A 16456-nucleotide genomic window follows, 5' to 3' on the forward strand; every position below is an offset into this window, starting at 1 on the left:
GCGCTCCCCGGATCGCGGCGCTCCAGGGGCAACCCCTCGCCGCCCGGGGCTCCGGCACCGTCTCTGCCCCGAGCCCCGTCTGCAGGCGCGGCCGCCCGAGGGGCAGCAGCCGGGCCCGTGCTCACCTGTGCGCCTTCAGCCGAGCAGCGCGCGGAGGAGAGCGGCGGCGCCCGAGCTGGGCATCCCCGGCGCAGCCCCAGCGGCGGCGGCGGCTCCCCCAGCCGTCTGGGACGCCAGGAGGAGGACGCTTCGCTTTGTTGCTTATTCATGAGGCCACGACGAGAGCTCGGGATTGGGCGGCGGGAAGATGTGCCCGCCCCGCCTCCGCTGGCACTGACACCCGGTGCCGTCGCCTCACGCCCCTCGGCGCCCACTTCCCGGCCTCCGCTCCGGCGCCGGGGGCGAGACGGGGTGGGCGNGGGGGGGGGGGGGGGGGGCGTCCCACTCCGATCCCGGCTCCTGGAGCCTCGCCGGAGACCCCCTGCCCAGCTGCCCGTCTTCGAAGCCTGGGCTTCTGCGGCAGCACTCCCTCGGTGCCTACGGCCGGGGCACTGTTTTCGCTGGAAGAGCCCGAATTTCTCTGGTCTTTGATTAAGGCAAAGGACGCACGTGGGAAGCTGCAGGAGATTCCTTGTGGAAACGGTTCGGTTTAGGCGTGCCCCTAAGTAGGATGGTGTAAAGTAGCCCTAAACAAAGTATTCCCTTTTCAGAGAAGTTAAAAATAAGTGCTAACTACTAAGTATGGTTTATTGAGCCCTTACTCCTTCCAGGAGCAATGCTACGTGCTTTATTCAGCGCTGGCTCAATCTACTCAATAACCCTGAAAGAAATCATGGTAATCCCCATTTAACAGGGAACGAAGCTGAGGCTGAAGGCTGTGTAAGTTGCCCAAGATCTTACAACTAGTGTGGTCACCAGGAATTCATGGCCTCCATCCTTGAGTTCGTCAGTGCTTCAGTTTACTTTTTCTATTGACTCTCATTATAGGTAAAAAGAGATGTCAGGAATCCAAAGGCCCTTTCTAGAACAACCCCCACAGAACCAGACATTTGCAAAGCACTTTTCACATACGTTATCTCTTGTACTTACTCATTCCCTTCTTTATAATAGCTGTCTTAGACCCGTTTCATAGTAATTTGTAAACATCTTCAAGACAGAGCAAGGTCTTGTTTACCTTTGACCCCACACACCTAACACAATCTCAAATACCCACTGTTAGCTTACCCATTCCACCTCTCTTTAGAAGAGATTATCTTTGTATTTCCAGAAAGGTTGTCAACAAATAGTTGTTGAATGGAATGTGATTGAATTGATTTGAATACATAAGATCTGTTTTTTATGTATATTCAATGTAATACAATATAATACATCATACTGTGACCAGGCCTTCTACCCAAATTCAATACCCACCAGGTGGATAAGCCATACTCAACCTGACCAAGCTGTGTTTCAACATTTTATTTTTATGTCAGGTGTTTGAAATTTACACCATATCTCATAAAAACAATGTTATGTAGTATGGTAAGATTCCCAGCTAGACCACAAAATTGGGTCTACTTGACCCAAATGCATGTAAATAGTAGTACTAATAAATAACAACCTGACCAATCAGGTTGAACCAGAGGACCAAACAGAATAGGAGAAGACAACAGGAGAAAGGGATTCCAGCTCCCAAGGCATCTAAGGCCAGTCTTATATACATATTTGAGATATCCGAAGTTTCTTTGGAATCTACCTGCCTCCCACTCTGCATCCCTTTCTAACATCCTAGTGTTGTCCTTTGAAACCCACAATACTCGAAGTCCCAATGACAAAGCTCCACTCCCTAGATCTGCCTTACACTCAAAGTTTTCCATTCTCAAAAGTTACCCTTCTCCCATAGTAGAATTCTTATTTTCCTTTTCCTCAATACAGTCATTCAGCTATACAGTAAAAATGATCTTATTGGAACTCATTTATACTAATCCTTTATCCTTTCCCAAATGGTATTGCTTTAAACAACTCTGATTCGTGCAACTTATCTCAACAGCTGCTATTGGTACATGGCAGTGATAATAAGACCCACTCTTGGGGCGCCTGGTGGCACAGTGGTTAAGCGTCTGCCTTCGGCTCAGGGCGTGATCCCGGCGTTATGGGATCGAGCCCCACATCAGGCTCCTCCGCTGGAAGCCTGCTTCTTCCTCTCCCACTCCCCCTGCTTGTGTTCCCTCTCTTGCTGGCTGTCTCTATCTCTGTCGAATAAATAAAAATAAAATCTTTTTAAAAAAAAAAAGACCCACTCTTCCACCCCAGCACACACACAAATCATAAATCAGAGACAGTTGTATCTAAAATTCAAATCAATAAATCCAGGAATGAAGTTTTGGGGTTCCCAAATTTAGTAAGTAAAAATGGAGAATGTCCATGCAGTATTTGGGACATATTTATGCTAAAAATATTATTTATCTGAAATTCAGGTTTCACTGAGCATCCTGTATTTTACCTGATAAACTTTGCAGTATTCGATAATTACTTCATCCTAGTTGGTAAAAGCCTTTGTGTCAGAAAGAAATTGGTCCCATGTAACAAATAACTAGATAACCAACCCCGAGAGCCAGGAGTGGACAATGTCCATTCAAATACCATCCAGAAAGGAGGGTCTTGGCAATGCAGACTTGAGCATTATGGTGTCCTTGGTAAGGCTATCAGTAAATTGGGTAGAAATGCTTCACAATATACCACTAATTCTCTTTACCGTGATTCCTATGTACCAAGTAACTATCTGACTGCTTGATTTCCCATGTATAATGCCCTTAAGACACTGCTGAAATAAATATATGTGAGCTGGATAATGTGTGTCTGTTTATAACAAATCTACTTTCCATGCCCACAAAAATTGGGTTTTTGGTCTTGCAAAAGCCAGGAGACCCTGAGTGGGGCTGACGTCACCAAGATAAGTACCACTTAAAGGTTCACATAAGGGCCCTTGAAAACCAGCTGGCAGGACTTCCCCAGACTGCACTACTGTTTCCTGAGGATGTTTTTAGTTTTATTTGCTTTGTTTTATTTTCATTTGAAATTACACCAGCAACAAGCACTTGAGGCAATAGAACAAAATGAAATGAAAGTAGCATCTGAGGAAAAATCTTCCTGGAAGGCTGAGTTTACCTGGAAATCTCTTCACAACTGTTGCTGTCTTTCCCTGTGGTTTTCCCTCCCTTTATTTCTGAACTCTCTAAAACTCCTTTCTTGGATGTGTTGTCCTTGTAGATTCCCAGGGCACCCAGCAAAGAGGTCTGGCCATGGAAGGAGGACAGGAGCTGCTAGATAGAGTAGAAGTCATTTGCCAATTGCATATTTAAGTCTTCACCGCAAAAGATAGTCTTTCCTTTCTGACCTTCCTAAAAGTTTATAAGCACAAGCTTGTCAGCATCTCCCAATGTTCTCTGCCCAGTTACTCTCTAACCCTAATTGTGTTGGAGACTTCCCAGTTGCTTTTAATTTTTTAACTTGAAATTCCCAGGAGTAGACTTCGGTGTGAAATAGTCTTGCTAAGAATACTCCACTCACTCTGGGTATTCAATAAATATTTGATGGTTATGGTGATGATGAGGTAAATAATGGTAATGATGGTAGGATCTGCTTTATTCATTCTGATAGAGCTTTTCATTGCAGCTGAAATCCTCAGAATACTCAACATGACCTACTTCGGTGTTAATGAGCTTAGATTTTTACTTCATGCTAAATTATGGCTTTAGTATGCCCTTTATTGGAAAGATGGGTAAGTAGAATAAATCCGATAAGAAAATGGTTTTCCTTAAAGAAAGCTTTGGAACAGCAAGTTTATAGACACTGTAGTTGCTTTTAACTGTTAATAGCCCACTATATTTATCTATCTTTAACTCTTATTATGCAAACACCCAAATGAATCCTCTTGTTTCTCTATTCTCCCCAAGAAGCCTTGTCATTATAGAAGCAGAATTTTATGTGCTTTACATTCCCTTCTTTTTAAAATCTGTTATTTTCCAAAATAATGATAAATAAAATAAAATCCGATATTTTCTATATTCTCTTATTAAGTGTTAGATTTCTTCAGGCCCTGAACTTTCTGATTCAATTCTAACAAATGGAATTTTGTCTGTTGCCTTGAAAAAGCACAGTAAGAGAGGAAAGGACTACTAATGTGGGTACAAAAACAAAATTTCTAACAGTACAGGCAATTGAAACAGAAACTTTTTAGATAAAGTCAAGGATGAAGACATTTACAAGAAAGAAATCTCATTCCATTTTTTTCCAGCCATAAGTAATGTCCTTGTAAGACTGTAAAAATTCTTTAAAAAAAAGATTTTATTTATTATTTGACAGAGAGAGAGCATAAGCAGGGGAGCAGCAGGCAGAGGGAGAGAGAGGAGCAGGCTCCCCCACTGACCAAGGACCCCGATGTGGGCTAAGCTACCCAAGTGCCCTGTAAAAATTCTTTTTAAGAGATTCAAACATCAAAGGTCTAATATACCCTTTAATCCTAAATGAATCAGTCATTGTGAATAACTGCATTCAAAATGACATTTATAACTCTAGAAAAGCTATGAATTGCCTTTCACTCCTTGTCTCTTTTTTCATATGCCTAATGGTGAATAAACCGATGATTTTAATAGATTCCTTATCTTAAATAATGGGCATGAGATACTTATTACTGACTTAATGGTATACATTATCTACAGCCTAAGCTGCAAAGAAAGATTGTTTACTCTTCCCTGCCTCTACTAAGGATAGTATTAAAGAGAAGGTTTTACCAGGCAGGACAAAGCTCAGGCTCAAGAAAGACTCTTGGGGACGCCTGGGTGGCTCAGTCGTGAAGCGTCTGCCTTTGGCTGGGGTCATGATCCCAGGGTCCTGGGATGGAGCCCCGTATCCGAGCCTTGCATCGGGCTCCCTGCTAGGCGGTAAGCTTGCTTCTCCCTCTCCCACTCCCCCTGCTTGTGTCCCCTCTCTCGCTGTGTCTCTGTCAAATAAATCAAATCTTTAAAAAAAAAAAAACTGCTCTTAATCAGAGAAAGTTCTTAAAGACTGGAATAGATTAGTGAAAGAGGTTATATATTCTCTTTAGTTCTAGGTTTCTAAAAAGGATTCACTTCATTCTGGCTGGGGTTCCTGATGAAACACCGTTAGCTCACTCAACAAGGAAATTATGGAAATAGTTGTAATAGTTGGGGAAACTACCAATTATATTTACTGCGGCTAACTGCGTTATTGTTAATTATCTGCCTTCCAATGCATGTTGCTTATTTTACTTCCTAAAAATACGATGCAGGTATTAACATCATACTCAAAATACACGAGAGTATATTCAATCTACAGCACCTGGGAGCAAAAGCAGAGAACAGGATAATGTCAACGGAATGTCAACACCATTCCGATGAAGATGTCCTGGAAGCTCATAACCAGACTAATACTGACTATCCGAACAACGGTTTAATAAAGTTTAAATGTGGCCTGGACATCATTGCCCAAAAAATAAAAAAAGACCTTTGCTGTAGTACTCAACCCCTGCTAAATTCCCTGTCTCTGTACATTTTGGCTGATTCTTCTGGCCAACTGTCTTAGAGGACAGCAGAATTAGTGTGTGCTTCATAGTCATGAAGCAATGAGCAGTGAATCATTTAATATGAGCTATGCATTTATTGGGGTATTGGCTTTATCTCCATGGCTAATCAATCACAAGTGTTTTTGTTTTGTGCAAAGTATGTGGTATACGTGGAGATACACAGTTGAACTCAATTCTCTTCACACACCTTGAATTTAGTCGAGAGGCAAAGGTGATATACCCAGAAATATTACCAATAATACATGATATAAAATTTTCTCATCTGCTTCTTCAATGGTCTAAACGTAGTACTCATTTTTTATCATCTTTTTTCATTATACTACTACAGAGAGGAACTATCTGATACAGCCTATGTGGAAAATCTGCATCTTAATATAGTTAGTACATGTGTTATGTAACCATCTTCCTCTCCCCCAAAACTATAAGTTCTCTGAATTCAGACAGTGCGTTTAATATAGTCTCACATCTCCCACAACGACTACGGCAGTGCCTTGACATAACAGCTGTTCAAGAAAGTATCTGTTGGGGCGCCTGGGTGGCACAGCAGTTAAGCGTCTGCCTTTGGCTCAGGGCGTGATCCCGGCGTTCTGGGATCGAGCCACATCAGGCTCCTCCGCTATGAGCCTGCTTCTTCCTCTCCCACTCCCCCTGCTTGTGTTCCCTCTCTCGCTGGCTGTCTATCTCTGTCAAATAAATAAATGAAATCTTTAAAAAAAAAAAAAGAAAGTATCTGTTGACTATTTAATTATGGCCATAAGCTTATTACCAAAATAAACACAGTAATGTTCACCATTTCACAACTATGAGGCAGAAACTGAATACTACTAACATAAAAAGGAAGTTTGATGAGCTTCAGAATTTGTATATTAATCTCATACAAGTTGGAAAGATACAGTCCAATGTAAATGGCCTTGAGACTCAGGATTTCATTATTTTTTACATCCTTGAGAAGGGGTTAACCTATGTATACAAATGTACTTTCTGAAGCCAGAGAACTGAGCCAACTGATATTTCAAGTCCCCTTCTAACCATAAGTCTGCAATCTTTGTAATTGGTAAAGTTCACATTTATTTAAGAAGGAGTTGCTCGTGAGCAAGAAATACCCTGCATGTGAGATTTTAAAAAAGAAGAAAAAACTGCTTCAAGCTGAATCCAGTACTCCTATTCCATCCGGGCTCAGATCTCTGAAATAGCGTGAGCAACGTGTTTTGTTTTATTTATTCTTTGTCAAGACCTACAATATAAAGTAGACATAAAAGATGCATTTTGCAGAATCAGTTCAAAGCAATTCCTCCGTAACTTGTTTACAGAAATAGCCAAAGGCGAAAAAACTTCCTTCAGAATCAGAATGATTGAAAATATGTCTCATACGGAGAAAATGATTTAGTTTTGGACTGGTCCAAAGTGTGAGGCATTGCCACAAAAGAAGAAATGACTTTGTCTCCAAAAAGTTCCCAGTAAAGATAAATGGGATGATCACATAATGTTCTTTCTTTTCTCTTTTTTGCTCTGAGGAGCTTTCTATAAGTGGCTTTCAGGCATAGTGGTATGTTTTGTTTTCTTTCCATCTCTCTCTTTGTAAAAGCCATTTTAAGGCACTTACCATGGCCAGCTGATGTTCATTTTATGACATTGTTCTCAGCAGTCATCTTACGTCGATGAGCATTTTTCACTCAGATCAGATTCTGCTGGGTTCATCAAAAACACAAAACTTTTTTTCCCCTGTCAGACTCCAACTCTCCTGTAAATTCTATTTCTCTGGCTTTCTTTCCTCATACTTCTTGCTTCCCAGATTCTATACTGCCGCTTTTGAAATCTAATGTCTTCTCCATCATGTACATTGTTCCCTGTTTCAAAGATGCAAGACTGAGCACTTTGGCCCAATCCTTTCTGATTTCAGAGTCTTGAATTCCAGCGTGTTGCTGTGTTTGAGGCAGCCTTGAGGACTATAACCCAGTCCCACGTGGTGCAATACATTATTATTCATGAGCACTTTTATAGGCCCATTCTTTTGCCCAAGGCACAAATATAAGCAATAAGCTTCACCTCTTCTCCCTCTCCCCCTGGAGAGGGATTTCACAGGAAATGTGGCAGACATGAAGGGCATCGTAAGCAGATGATAAAGATATGGAAGACATAAAAATATTAGAGGCTAGAAACATTTTTGCTATCACAGGGAAAGAACCAGAGACAAATATGGTTACCTCCGCCCTCTTCCTCTTTCTCCACTTCGACCTCCAGGCCCAGAGGTGGACTTTTGACTGGAGAAATGAGGGACAAAGCACTTGAGTTAAGGGATGGAGAGGAGACTCAAATTCCTTCTTTCCCTCTTCCAGCCTTCTTCAGGAATGGCCTTGAAGGTAGAAACTTTGAGAACTGGGGATGATACGTCTGAGAAGAGCCCTTCCTTCTGGAAAACTCAGTGGGGTTGGGTCAGGGTGGAGCTTTACTTCATACACACTGGTTGTTAAAATAAGGAAGCATTTCCATATCAGTTGGTGTAAATCCATTACCTCAAGCTCTTACTCCAAGTCCTCCCAATCCCCTCTTATTCTTCCCAGCCTCAATTCCCTCACCAGCTCCCCATCATCCCAAGGAAAGGGGGGCCCGCTAATGTCTGGCACAGTCGGAGGTCTCTTGTGATTAGCTAGTGTAGTGCTCACGCCATTCTAAGTATGATTTTTTAAGATTTTATTTTTCAGTAATCTCTACACCCAATGTGGGGCTCCAACGCACAACCCTGAGACCAAGAGTCGCATGCCCTACTGACCGAGCAGCCAGGTGCCCCCATTCTAAGTATTTTTAATAGCATCCCTGGTTGAAGGAGAACAGTGACATATTTAGGGAGGGAATATGAGATAGACCTTCTCCCCAAAAAAGCCCATTTCAGGCCAAAGAGTCACAGGTGGTACTTTTTCACAAATTGGCTCTCCCTAATAGTAGACTTTGTCCCTCTGAGCCTGTGCCTTGCAGAAGGAAAGAGAACTTACTGCATAGGTGGCCGAAAGATTCTTCACCCCTCTAGGATAAGAGAGCAAACAAGTGTTTAGAATCTAAGCGCTTGGGGGGCTCCTGGGTGGCACAGCGGTTAAGCGTCTGCCTTCGGCTTGGGGCGTGGTCCCGGCGTTATGGGATCGAGCCCCACATCAGGATCCTCCGCTATGAGCCTGCTTCTTCCTCTCCCACTCCCCCTGCTTGTGTTCCCTCTCTCACTGGCTGTCTCTATCTCTGTCAAATAAATAAAAAAAATCTTTAAAAAAAAAAAAAAAAGAAGAATCTAAGCACTTGGGAGCATGCTTCAGCTTCCCAACAAGACAGTGATAGTTTTGATATCGTAGGCTGGTTGGGAGGATTAAATGAGATAATACGGAAAATACTTAGCACAGCGTCCTTAACAGCCATTACACGGTCAATAAATACTATTATCTGAAACACAGTGCAGACTCAGTTGATGAGGTATTGATTTTCAGGTATAAAAGCAGGTATTTCCTGAGTTGATGGCTAATGGATTTTTCCCTCCTTGAGGAACTTTCTGAGAGCAGAAGCAAACCTATTGATATCCCCCTATTTAAATTTCAAGTTTGTGTTGGAAAGAATAATTTTCTGGGGCTAGATTCTAGAGTGGTAGTTTTGGCATAATTCTGTAGAATTTTCTTAGAATCTCACCAAAGAAATTTAATCAAGAAGGCTCTCAAGTTTAAGTAATTTGGATAATGTCCACCAGGGACTTCCCATTAACACCAATTTTTTTCCCGCAAACAGAAACGTTCTTATGTAGGCAGAAAACATTTTTTAATTTGCTGACATTATGCTATTATTTAACTGATTTAGCATTTTATGAAAACTCACTTACCTAGAACCAATGACATCACTTACTTAGCTGAAAGTAGGTTCAAACTGTAATAGTGTCTGGCCTATTACAGACATTGAATATATTTATCTTATTTAGGCATCTCGAAACACTTTATAGCTATGGAGGTGTATCTCTGCCCCAATTTCCTTATTCATCAAATGAGACACTGAAACTGCAAGAGATTGCAAAGTCCACGCGGGAACCCACACCTCTGAATTTGTAGTCCAGGGCTCTCCCCCTTCTGCACAGGGATGTCTTCAGTGACATTATCCGATTTCAAAGGATATTTAATGGCTTCATCAAAGAACATATTTAATGACTCCATCAAAGATTTGGCTTTAGAGCTAAGCATCATAAGCTACATTGAAGCCTCTGTGCCTGGGCTCACGTTCTTCTATCTGACTCGAACACTTGTCTCACCTTTCTTTGGCTGGCTAAGGATACTTACTCATCATCAGAACTCACCTTGAGCATCACCTCAAGGAAACTTTCCTGACGGCCTAGGCTGGGCCGAGTGCCCTTTTTCAGGCCCCCGTGACACCTGGGCACACCCATGTCGTAGCACTCACATTCAGAATAGCCATGTCTCAGGTGCTCAGTCCCTGCACTGGCGCTCAACCTGCCTCCTGCATCCCATTCTGCCTCGGTCACTTTCCAGGCTGTGTCCTCCCCAACCTACATACCCCCGACATATCCCCCCCAACCCATACCACTCCCCAGCTGTCGTCACCCCAGCCTGAATCCCTCTCTGCCTGAATGCACCCTCGCTTGCATCTCTCCCCACCAGACTCTATCTTCCTGCATATATCCCTCCAGCCTACATCCCTCTGTGAAAGGAAGAATTCTAAGACAGCCTCAAAGATTCTTGGCCCCTGAGAGGCACATACCTTCTCCCAGATACTCAATCAAACTCTAACCTGGGTGCTCCTATAAAGTGATTTTGCAAATGTAATTAAGACCCCAAATCAGTTGATGTTAAAATCGGGTGGGCCTGATCTAATCACATGAGCCCTTTAAATTTGGGTCAAGAACTTAAGACAGGGAAGTCAGCAATGTGAAGCGTGACAGGACAGATGAAGGGGGCCATGTGGCAAGGGACTAGGGTGCCCTCTGGTTGCTGAGAGTGGCCCCTGTCAATAGCCAGCAAGAAAACGGGGATCCCCACGTTGGGCTCCCTGCTCGGTGGGGAGCTTGCTTCCCCCCTCCCTCTGCCCGCTGCTCCCCCTGCTCGTGCTCTCTCTGTCAAATAAATAAAAATCTTAAAAAAAAAAAAGAAAGAAAGAAAGAAAATGGGGGTCCCAGTTCTAGAAACACAAAGAAATGAATTCTCCCAACAATTATGGGAGCTTGAAAGAGAATATGAGCTCCAAAATGGAACAAGGCCCAGCCGACATCTTGATTTTAGCTTTTTTTTTTTTTTTTAAGATTGTATTTATTTATTTATTTGACAGAGATAGAGATAGCCAGCGAGAGAGGGAACACAAGCAGGGGGAGTGGGAGAGGAAGAAGCAGGCTCATAGCAGAGGAGACTGATGTGGGGCTCGATCCCATAACGCCGGGATCATGCCCTCAGCCGAAGGCAAACGCTTAACCGCTGTGCCAACCAGGCGCCCCAGATTTTAGCTTTCTGAGAGCCTGTGTGGAGAACTCAGCCACTCTGAGCCTGGACTTCTGACCTACAGAACTGAGAGTAATGAACGAGTGTTGTCTTAAGCCACTAAATTTGTGATAATTTGTTACACAGCACTAGAAAACTAACACAACCTCACCCAGCCTGTACCTTCCCGGTTCGTATCACTCAGTGTCTCCCTCCGACTAAATCTCCCCAGGACGCATCTTCCCACCTGGAGCTATTCGGTAGCCTAAGCCATTCGCCTACCCCAGTATGGACCCCCCACCTGCATTCCGCCCCGCTTGTACCATTCCCCAGCCTGAATGCCTTCCACAAACACACAGCTTGTCACAAATAACCCTGCATCAATCCAATCACTCACACACACACCGCTAGCACCACTAACACCATCACCATGCTGCATGGTACAGCAGCCTAAGTGATTCAGCCCAAGGAACACACCAGTCAAATGCACAGTGTGCATTACCAGATGGAAATTTTGTCTCCTTTCCAAGACAGGTGAGCAGGACTGGGCATTCCGGAAGGAAAACGGTAGTCTCCTCTCCTTTGCTCCCTTGAGCCTCAAGCCAACTGGGCGCAGAGCAGCCGGTCAGCCCTACTTCCTAGTCTCTGAGTGCTGCACTAGCTTCTCCAGCACTCTAGAATCAGAGCGCTCCTCCAGGTGGCCGAAGGCACTTCTTTTCCAAAGGAAATGAACTGAGCCTCCAATCCACTGGCCAAAATCCTCTCGTCTCCCCTCCCTAAGGATCCAGAAATTTCTTTCCTCCAGAAGTAATGCCGACACTCCCCCCCCGCCCCCCATTTCCCACCTTTATTCCAGAGCCAAGCATTGTTTTCTCTCCTCCTAGGCTTTTTGCCACCTGCGCTATCCTACAACTTACATTTGCAAGATGGTGCTTTCCTCACTCAGGTATTCCTCCATAGCGTACCTTTGTACCTGAACCAGAACACTCTGAGGTAGCTGGGGTGAATGGCATAAGTAGCCAATACTTACCTTCGGAAAGCAAACATTAGGTAAAAAAGATAGAATATCTTCATAAAAGGATAAATAACTTTATATATAGCAATCCTATGAGGTAAAGTTATTACCCTTATCTCACAGATGAGGAAATTGAAGTTCAGAGAGGTTAAGTAAGTTATCAAAGGGCACACAGCAAGCAAGCAGCAGGGCTGGGATACCAGCTCAGCTAGTCTGGTTCCAGAGCCCTTCCTCTTGTCCACGCCACTGAACACTTACTAGGTTTCAGGATCACTGTGCTAAGTAGAGTATTATGTGATTTATGTGATGAAAGAGAAAGAGAGAAAGCAGAAAGAACTGTGTGCTAACATGATGGGGAAATTTTCCACAAAGTGTGACTTGACCTAGCACCACAGGACACTTAGGACTCAGAGCTACAGGGTTGGGGCATTCAGGTTGGGGGAATGGAACGAACTAGGCATAAGAGTGAGAACATGAATGTTCTGACACCGTAATTTGTAAAGAAGAGTCATGGGAAATAAGGCTGGAGAAGTGAGTGGAGACCAGACTGTAGCTGCTGTGAATGCCAAGCCAGGGGAGTCAGCCTTGCTTACCAGGCAAGAGGGAAGGATTCTGAGCAAGTGGTTGGAGAAAGAGAAGGGGCAGCTGAATATGGTAACTGCCTGGACTTGGGAGATCAAAGGAAGAATTAAAAAATTATTCCCAGGCATAGTGCTTAGGTATCTAGAATGATTTCAGTTTTAATAATAGAAATTGACTAAATTACATTTGGAACTGAAATTTGCCTCCTTAAATAGTCACATATAGGTCTTTAAATTCTGCTGGAATGGAAATTACATTTGCCCTTTCCATAAAGCAATCCAGGAAAAATTTGTATAGTTAAAAGGATCATCAGAATTCTAGAGAGGCTCCTTTCCCTACAGAAAATTTCAAAAAGGTCAGCTATGCTTTGGGCATTTTGGCAATGAGCTAGTTACCTTCGGGGTACACCTTTGGGGGTGTACCCCCTTAATAAGACAACTGAGGAATTCAATTTTGGGGTTACTTTCTTGCTCTATACATATATCAAGCAGGTGAGAAGTGGGCTTCTGTTGACAATGAGATCAAAACAGGTGTAATTTCCTGAAGGTATTTAAAAAAATGTGCTGGTCAATAGTTATAGATTGTAGGTTATCACTGTATACTCCCCAGCATTTTTTAGGTGCTTCAGTGTTTTTAGGAGTCTAGTTACTATGAATATACCACCTAAAAGGCATATTTTTATTTTTTTCATCCGCAGAGGGAATTAGTAATAAACAAGACCATAGAGAGCATAGGAAAAATCCTTCATGCCGGCACTGGAACATACTGCAAATATTCAACAAACCAGGAGAGGTGGCTGGTGCCCTCCAACACTGCCTGGCATGGAAGGCTGAGCTGAGAAAGGGAGCAGTGGAGACCTGAAACCTGCCGCCGCGTCTACTCCCACCTGTACCCCAGCCCCACCCACGGTGGTCCAGACCGGCATGATAAAGCCAGTGAGGTTCACTTCCTAGTCTTGCCATCTGCCAGCTGCATTCACCTTGGGCAAGTTACCTTACCTCTCGGGGCCATATATACTCTAATCCCCGCCCCCAAAGAAGTTTAAATGATCTATTGCATTAAATGCCATCTACCAAGTTGCTAGGGCAGCACCTAAATCATTGAAGAGGCCCATAACTGTTCCCTTTCCCTTCTCCCCAGTGGGCAGCAGGAAGCAGTGGAGGGAATGAGGTATTCCAACAGGCATCTGGGCAGGGCCCAGGATCAGGGACTCATGAGAAGTCAAGACCTGGAGAAGAAGGCGGGGGCTGGGGGCCAGTGCATTTGCAGACATGCCTCCACAGTGGTACTGCAGCTTGCTGGGACAGACCTGCAGGATGGAATATTCATGGAAAGATAAATGGAGTCAGAAGTGGGGACCTTAAAGATGGCACCAAAGCCCTGGAGATCAAGTGGAAAAGAAAGGGAATTTAAATGGGAAGCATGCATCTTGGAAGAATTGGGAACAGGGAGGGGTTGGGGAATGGACTGGGGCTCACAAAGAGCTGAAAGTGAGTGCTTTCAATAATTTAAAAAACAAAACAAAACAAAACTGAGCCAAGACAGGAAAACCTTTACGGGGAGACCAAGATTCAGGGACAGTCTCCCCTGACAAAACTAGTGAGAAAAGGACAGGGGTTTGGTGACAAAACAAAGACCCAATTATCAAAACTGGGATAGAAAATGGGAGCAAGGTTGGAGCTGGGTGACAAGATCAGATCCAGAGGAATGGCTGAGACCTGGTGCTGAGTCACTGTGACCTGGTGCTGAGTCAGTAGAACACTGACCCTCTGATTGGTCCCAGAAGTCCAGAGCCCTCACTGTGAGCTGGGAGAGACTGAGAGCAGAAATCTAACCTTGGCATTAAAAGGGCAAAGATCTGATGGAATCTTGCAGTCAGGGCCTCTCCAGGCAGTAGCAGGAGCGAAATTCTTTGCAGTTTTTGCCTCATACATCTCGTGGGGGCTTATTAATAATATCAGTGTTCCAGCCCACCTCACACTTAAGGAATGAGACTATGGGTAAGAACAAAGCATCGAGTTCTGGTAAACCCGGTGCAAACTAAAATTGAAAACCCAGAGGTTTAGATTCCAAACTTTATAAAGACATTCTTCCTCATCTTGGTTCTGAATTTATGTATTTATGTCTCTCCCCCTCACTCTCTCTAGAAAGTCACTAGCCTCTAATAACCATATGGGGCTCAGACCGAGGTGGGTTCAAATAGTTTCTTTCTTGCTGTGATAAAATATATATAACATAAACTATGCCATTTTAACCATTTTAAGTATAAAAATCAATGGTGTTAACTGTTGTGTGACCATCACCACCACTGTTTTTTTCTTTTTTATCACTCCTAACGGAAACTCTATAACCATTACAAGCAGCAACTCTTCATTCTCCCCTCCCCCCTGTCCCAGGAACCTCTAAGGTACTTTCTGCCTATTCTAGATATTTCATGTAAGAGGAATCATACAGTGTTTGTCCTTTTGTGACTGGTTTCCTTCACTGAGCATGTTTTCAAGCTTCATCCATGTTGCAGCATGTATCAGAACTTAATTTCTTTTTATGGCTGAATAAATTTCCATTGTATGTATATATCACATTTTGTTTACCCATTCATCTCTTGATAGACACATGGGTAATTTCCACCTTTGGGCTATACTGAATAATGCTGCAATAAACATTGGCATTTAAGTATTTGTCTGAGTCACACTTTTCAATTCTTTTGAGTACATACCTAAGAGTGGAATTTCTGGGTCATATGATAATTCTGTGTTTAACTTTTCAAGGAATTCCCAAACTGTTTTTCACAGAGGCTGCAACATTTTATATTCCCACTAGCAATGCATGATGGTTCCGATTTTCCCAAATCCTCAATAATACTTTTTATTTTCCAGTTTTTAAAATGATAACCACTGTAGTTGGTATGGAGTGGCATGTCATTGTAGGTTTGATTTGCATTTCCTTAATGACCGATGCTGTTGACAACTTTTCACGTGCTCACTGGCCATATGTAAACCTTCTTTGGAGAAAAGTCTATTTAATTCATTTGCCCAATTTTATTTATTTTTCAAGATTTTTTATTTTTTAAAGAAATCTCTACACCCAACATGGGGCTTGAACTCACAACCCTGAGATCAAGAGTCGCACGCCCCACTGACTGAGCCAGCCAGGAGCCCCCTTTGTCCAATTTTAACTTAGGTTGTTCACCATTTTGTTCAGTTTTAGGAGTTCTGTATATCTTCTGGATATTAAACTGGCATGAGATAGGTGATTTGCAAATATTTTCTCACATTCTGTAGGTTGTCTTTTCTTTTTCTTGATAATGTCTTTTGATGCATGAAAGTTTTTAATTTTGATGAAGTCCAATTTATCTGATTTTTTTGTTGTTGCTTGTGCTTTTGGTGTCATATTACGAATCTATTGCCAAATCTAAGGTTATGAAGATTTACGTCAATGTAGTCTTCTAACAGTTTTTTGGGGTTTGCCTTTATATTTATATTTAGGTTTTATGATCCATGTTGAGTTAATTTTTTTATATGGTGTGAGGTAGGATGACCTAACCTCATTCTTTCCTATGTAGAAATCCACTTGTCCCAGAACCATTTGTTCAAGAGTCTATTCTTTCCCCATTGAACAGATGTGGCACCTTTGTCAAAAATCAATTGGCATATTACTGTTTAATGGGTACAGAGTTTCAAATTTGCAAGACAAAAAGAGTTCTGAAGATGGGTGGTGATGGTTGCACAATGTGGATGATGTAATGTTACTGAACTGTACACTTAAAAATGGCTAACATGATACATTTTATGTGTATTTTACTACAATTTAAAAAAATTAATTGGC

General features: G+C 42.8%; 1 protein-coding gene across 5 annotated transcripts in view; it reads right to left on the reverse strand.

Moving 5' to 3' along the window:
- The window catches only part of ARMH4 (armadillo like helical domain containing 4), a 150496-nt gene that overhangs the window by 115208 nt on the left and 18832 nt on the right, over positions 1-16456 (reverse strand). For 3 of the 5 annotated variants that reach the window (XM_034642039.1, XM_034642036.1, XM_034642040.1), the window contains exon 1: positions 126-240. The exons of 1 other annotated variant lie outside the window; for it this stretch is intronic. The gene's annotated coding sequence lies outside the window, so the exon portion shown is untranslated. Of the gene's footprint in view, positions 1-125; positions 241-16456 lie in introns of those variants that run through there. One more of the 5 variants, XM_034642037.1, reaches the window with a different exon arrangement.

The sequence above is a fragment of the Ailuropoda melanoleuca genome, chromosome 14 (genome assembly GCF_002007445.2).
Source record: "Ailuropoda melanoleuca isolate Jingjing chromosome 14, ASM200744v2, whole genome shotgun sequence".
In the NCBI taxonomy this organism is placed as follows: domain Eukaryota; kingdom Metazoa; phylum Chordata; class Mammalia; order Carnivora; family Ursidae; genus Ailuropoda; species Ailuropoda melanoleuca.